The sequence below is a fragment of the Neomonachus schauinslandi genome, chromosome 2 (assembly GCF_002201575.2).
Source record: "Neomonachus schauinslandi chromosome 2, ASM220157v2, whole genome shotgun sequence".
Classification (NCBI taxonomy): domain Eukaryota; kingdom Metazoa; phylum Chordata; class Mammalia; order Carnivora; family Phocidae; genus Neomonachus; species Neomonachus schauinslandi.
Window position 1 is genome coordinate 52,982,970 of NC_058404.1, and position 6,396 is coordinate 52,989,365.

General features: G+C 51.3%; 1 protein-coding gene across 1 annotated transcript in view; it reads right to left on the minus strand.

Moving 5' to 3' along the window:
- CTSB (cathepsin B) overlaps window positions 1–3,593 on the minus strand; it is a 19,905-nt gene extending 16,312 nt beyond the window's left edge. The window contains exon 1 of the mRNA XM_021698776.1: window positions 3,485–3,593. The gene's annotated coding sequence lies outside the window, so the exon portion shown is untranslated. The remainder of the gene's footprint in view (window positions 1–3,484) is intronic.
- Window positions 3,594–6,396: the final 2,803 nt, after the last annotated feature.

Below are 6,396 nucleotides of genomic sequence, written 5' to 3' on the forward strand. Positions count from 1 at the left end.
CCCTCTCTCGCTGTCTGTCAAATAAATAAAATCTTAAAAACAAAAAAACAAAAAAACAACTAGAAGCACTGTCAGTGATCAACAACAAAAATAGAAATCCTCACTCAATGATTTCTGAGAGCAAAGACTTATTTGAATTCCTGGTCACAGAAATTAAAAGAGCGACACCATTTCAAACCCATCTGGTTGGTAAAAATCAAAGTCTGGTAATATCCAGTGGTGGTAAATGAGGAACAGGAACCCTCACCACTGCTGGTAGGACATACTGGGAAAACTTGGACAGCATTCTATCAGTATCTGGCAAAACGGAAGACGCACACATCTTATGACCCAGGAATTAACTGGCCTTCTCCTGCTTTTGCCCTAGAGAAACCCTTGGGGGTGCCTGAGAGGTACAAGGATTTACTGCAGGCTGCCCTGAACAGTGAGAAAGTAAAAACAACCTGTCCCTCAGTAAATACTGTGCGTTTAAGATGCATGAACTAGAGTTGCATTATCAATGTAAATAATAAACCTCATTAACACCAGTGGGAAAGGATACGAACAGCACCATTACAATTATATCACTTTAGTAACACTGTTCATGGACTGATACAAAGTATTAAAAGTACGCCCGAAAACGTGCAGGAGAATTATAAAGAGAAGACCAAGATAGGAGCTACCACGTTCCCGGGGACGAGCAGAAGAGCAGAAAAAGGCAGGGGGGACGTAATGGACTTGCAGAGCAAACAAGCTGAAACCTGCCTCCCGCCTGGGGCCGTGTCCAAGAGGAAATGCACTCCTTGTGAACCCCACACAAGCCTGAGTTGGGGAAAGGGTGTGGGGATGAGGCTGGAGGTTAGAAACGAGACTGGTTAAGTCTAAATATATACTGGCATTTGATCCCTAGGTGGGATATGAACATGAACAGCCATGGAAAGACCCAGTTTTTATTGCCCACACACCCTTTCTTAGGCAGCTTCTGGAGCGTGCGAGGAGCTTAAACCAAGAGGTGATGATGTACTCGGGACCGGGTGTAGACACTGCTGCTGACTGCCTCCCAACATCCACTGAGTACAATACCCACCTGCATGTGCCCCATCTACATTCATCAACTTGTCAACCCCCACCACCTCTCTGCACGTGAGGCTGAACCATATGAAAAGTGCCTGATTTCCATCCTTCTTGATCTAGAAAAATCCCCAGTTCTTATCATCTTCGCATTTTCCTTATGTCAAACTATCTAAAACAGACAGCAGACATATCGAGCCCTTACTCGGAAATAGCCCAGTCCTTCCCTCCCAAGGACCCTAGGGATATTCTACAAAACCACAACTCCTTACCACATTTAAGAAAATCACCCAACAGACGCCCCACAACTCCCCTGAATGTGCTCTCCCTTGCTTCTCAGTCCAACTGCCCAACAGGAATACAAAATATCTCCTAGCCCTAAAATGTGTGCAACTTCCTATCCCCACGCCCAGGTCCTATAACTGAGGAAAGAAAGAACCAGCCTAAGAGAAAGGCCTCAGCTCAAGATGCTGAATCAGCAGCACATGGACAGGTTCATCCTGGGGCCCAAGAGCTTACCCCCCTCACCACCCGACCAGTCCGGAAACAGAGCTGTCCTGACCCAACAGCAGGGGAGTTACTGGAGCCGGGCTGGGCTGGCTTGCGAAGCCCCCAGATAAGGGATCTACACCCTTCCACTGCTGAGGGGCAATACCCCAGCTCTGGGGCAGATGCCCAAAAAGATTGGAGCAGAAGCTTTCTCCAGGGCACCTTTAACTCTCTTTGGGAAAAGCCACACAGGGTGTGTGTGTGTGTGTGTGTGTGTGTGCGCGTGCGTGGGAGGAGGGGTGGTGCAGCTCAGCTCCTTTCTCTATAAAGTTCAAGGGCTCTAGGTCACCCTCACCAGTGCCAACAGGAAACAATTCTCAAGGTGCCTGGCTGGCTCAAGGCAGTAGAGCATGTGACTCTTGATCTCAGGGTTTTGAGTTCAAACCCCATGGTGGGTAACCATGCCTACTTTAAGTAACCAAGCCTACTTAAAACAAAACAAAAACAACAACAAAAACCCACACACAAAAAATTCTCCATTATTTAAGGACGTTATGGAAGAAAAGCAGCCCTTACCCAACCAGACACCCTTCTAAGCCTCTTCACCTTCTTATTCTGAATCTATAGACTCAACAGGATGAATGCATCCCAGATGCATTTGTGTCTGGTGAAGGCACTTGATCCATTTTTCTAAGGTTAACTAAAGATGCTAGGTCTCCATTTGAACCCCACCCCCGCCCCTCCCACTGGTGTGAGGGACTCCTAGAGGGATGTCGGGCCTGGGTTATTGTCCTTATGCTTGCACAGCCTGTAGGCTTCCTCAGTGCCAGGGGAAGAGAATGACCTAGGCCCACTAAGGCAAATGCAATTCACATCCACCTGGAGGGCCTGCTGAGCGCCCCCCAGACTCAGCACCCCTCACTGCTCCCCAGATGCTCCCTCTCCCGGGCCTCCAGGGTCATTAACTGAGGGAAGAGGTGGTGCCCCAGGGACTCTGCCCTACTTACCCTTCTCTCAAACAGTCCTGGGCCTATGGAAGGCAGTGTCTCCCTCCCACCAAGTCGAGAAGTAGGGAGTGGCATCTTCCCCCACCTCCCAGGGAGAGGGCGACTAGGGCTCCCAAGCCCTTTACCTAGTCTCCTAACCCCTCTGCTTCATTTGTCCTCCCATCAGTGGATTTAACTCATCCTGTGGCCTCCACCCTCCCTGCTCCACCCAGTTCCAGGTTCCAGTTTTCTGGTTTCTATCTTCCGGGGTCCTTAGAGTTGTGCGTGTGGTTTTGTGCAGAAAGTTGCCCAAGCAAACTCTTTGGAATAAGAAAACCCCTAAAACAGATGTAGGGAGACACTATGATCTCAGCAATTTCCAGAGGAAACTGAGGCCCGGAAGCTCACGACGGGCTGGGGAGCTAGATTCTAGCCAAAAGTCACCTGGATCCAAGCCAAGCTCTTCCCGCAAGCTCCTCCCGGGCTGCTTCCCAGGCCCGACCCCGGAGGCGGGCGGACCGTGGGGGTCGGGGTGAGCCCACGTGGGGTGGCGAACACAGCCCTAGCGGAGGGGGCCGGCGGGCGCCTGCCTTCTGGCCGGAGTCGGGGTGGGTGCCAGGCTCCCCGCCTGGGGGGCGGGGGGGAGGCGAGGGAGAGGGAGGAGGGAGAGAGAGAGAGAGAGAGAGAGAGAGAGAGAGACTGTGTGTGTGTGTGTGTGTGTGTTTTGCTTTCCTCACCGCAACGACTTTTAGGAGAGTGCGAGCTGCCACCCCTGCCCGCCCGGCTGTGACGGCCCGAGGGTCCCCCGCCTTCTCGCCCGCCCCGGGGATGCCGCGGGACCGCGCCTGGGCCTGGCGGGGGCGCCAAAGCTCTCCCCACCCCGCCCCGGGCTCCCCTTGCCCCTCCAAGGTCACGTCCACCGCGGCAGCGCCGCGCCTGGGCCACCCGCCCGCACTCACCGAGCCCCGCAGCCGAGAGCCTGGGCCTGCACCCTGCGAGCGCGCCGGGTGCCCCCGCCAGCGCCGGGCCGAGCAGCCGCCGTAGCTTCCCGGAGCCTGCCCCCGCGCCTATTTACCGCGCCCGGCCCCGCCCCGCGCGCCCGGCTGACTCGCCACGTGACGGCTGCGAGCCCGGGACCCGCCCCCCGCCCCCCGCCCCCCGCCCTCCGCCCTCCGCCCTCCGCCCTCCGCTCTCGGCTCTCCACCACTACCCCCCCACCCTACCCCGGTCCGGTGCCTCGCGGACTCAGCGCCCGCCTCTGAGCCGCTGTGGTTGGGCTCCCCGCTCCGGGACTCCTCCGCCTCCAACCTGACCGAGGGGGGCCAGTGGGGAGCGGAGGGGAGATGAAGCGGGGAGAAATTCCCCAGGGGCCGCTGCCGCCTGAAAGCAGTGGATCAAAGCTTGATGGATTCCTGCTTGACTGTCCTTTATTTCATTCATTTCAGAAACCACTGACTGAGTTGGGGTATCATGATAGCAGGCCTCCCAGAAGAGCCTTAAAAGGCTCTGTTAGCGTTGATATTCTGAGAACATGCCTGTAAGATCCTCCAGTTATTAACAATAAATGGGTATGAATTTCAGGACCTGCCTCAAGATTTCTATAGAGAAGGGACTTAGGGGCAGAAATCTGTTGGGAAGAGGGGTGCCAGACCTGTCCTAAAGGGGACACACACACAGCGAGTACACTATTTTACTTGGAGTTCATCTGGGGAGTGGCTAGGGAGGCTGATGGAGATGGGGTGGCTCAAGACGTGTCATTCCCCCCCCCCTTCTAATCCTTTTGACAACTTTGCAACCTAGGTATGATCCCAGTTTTGTTCGAGAGGCTCAGGAAAGTCTACTCTTTTTATCCAGGTGCTCCTGGTAATAAGAAAGCTGTAGATCTGGCGGACTCCCAAGAGGTCCTGGTGATGTCGTATGGTTTGAGTAATGTTGTTGGGATCCAGAGCCCACAGCCAAGAAGGAATTCTTGAGAAGTCTTTGGTGCAAAAAAGATGATTTTATTAAAGCACCGGGACAAGACCTGTGGGCAGAAAGAGCTGTAACCCCAGGATTGTGAGGAGCAACTGATGATATACTTTGGGGCTGGGGGAAGTAAAGAAAAGGGAAGTTCCAAAATGACTTTCATAGGCTAAAGAAGACTCACAGGATTCTGGAGGCCTTGCTATTGTCGAGCTAAGGTTGTTTTTCCCTCTAGCAAAGCATTAAGACAGTTGGGAGCTTCCTGGAGGAATGTTATACTCTGGGGATCTCAAGTATTTGTCAATATGGGCTGCAGGTTAAAAGGACATTTAATTTTTTTCTACATTTCCTTCTGCCTTTGTTTCCCGTATCGCTGGCTGCTATCTGCTGCATCTTGCAGATACCTGGCACCAGCTGTCACACAGTCCCTGTGCCTGCCAGGGCACAGCAGAGAGCTAGCTGGACACATGCACTTAATACCTGTTTGGTCCCAATTAGAGAAAGGAGTGGAAGGAAGTCTCAGAGTCCGCCCGCGGTTACTAAACCCTCAGTTGAGTGGGGTAGCTGAGGAACAGTGGGGAAGGAGGCTACAAGTCATGATGGTCCCAGCTGCAAGCTTACCCTGTCATATCTTGAGAACCATGGACTCTATACTGCAAATCAGTGTTATTGACATGTCATCTCCCACATGTTGTCAGTCATTTTCAAACCCCATAATGGAGCTCATAAAAAGAAACCCAAATGGGGAGGATACACAGATGACCATGGTAAATCTCTCTTCATCGTAACAGGAGTGCTGAGTACTTTACATTATCTCTTTTTAATGAAATGTTGAATGGGTGCCATTGTAGAGATAGAAATCACTTTTTTGAAATAAAAGAGAAATAAACAAGTACTACTTGAGTAGAATTTAACCCTTCCTGCCGCATCTAGGAATGCTTCATGGAGAAAGGGACACACCGTATAATTTGCTTGTTTATTCTCCTCAATGCCCTTACTGGCTCTTAAACTCCATGAGGATAAGGATTCTTGCCTATAGTTAAAAAGAAAGCCACAAGCCCAGGGAAGAGTTGTTATAGGGTTGTGGGGTTCTTGTCTCACGGAGTTGAAGAATGAATCTTTTGGACACAAAAAGGTGAAGTGAAAGTTTATTAAGTGAAGGTGAGAGCAGAAAGGAAAGAAAAAAGGTCTCTAGAGTGAGAGGGGTCCCGAATGGGGTTGGCCCTGTGGGCTTTTACTGGCAGTCTTTTATTGAGAAATGACCAGGAAGCTTTTGGCCTTGAAATTCTTTGCCGGCTTGGTTTGAGCAAGGACTAATGATAACATCTCTTAATGGCTTACTTCTTTGAGGTCTGGTCATTTTCTGTGATTACAATGTAGCTGCCAAAAACAAAACAAAACAAAATACTCTCTAACATTCAGGACCAGGTGGTCTGATTTGCTCCCTTATCCCTGGTTTTGTCCACCTCAATATTTCTCCACATTTGGGATTTCCGTGAGCCTATTTGGGATTTTGTGAGCCGGTCACTTAGCCCCCTGCATGAGCCTAGTCAGGGGAGTCATGGGCCTCCTATCTCTCCCTGCCTATACCCTAACCCTTTCCCTCAGAGTCACTTGCCCCCAGGACAGCAAACCAATACTTAACTGCAGTTTCTACCTTCCCAAGAATGGAATTTTAAGCCAATGAATCCAGAATTTCTGGTCTGCACCAATGAGGTAATCTGTCACATGGGCCCTTTCCAGTCTCCCACTCCCTAAGGAAAATGGCATGACCCACCTTATAAGACTTCCTGCCCTTCTGGCTAAGGGAAGGTAACCTTGACTGGAACAGTCCTTTCTTTGGCTAATAACTTTGTGCCCAACCTCTTTCCCATAAAAACCTTCCATTTTGTACAACTCCTTGGAGCTC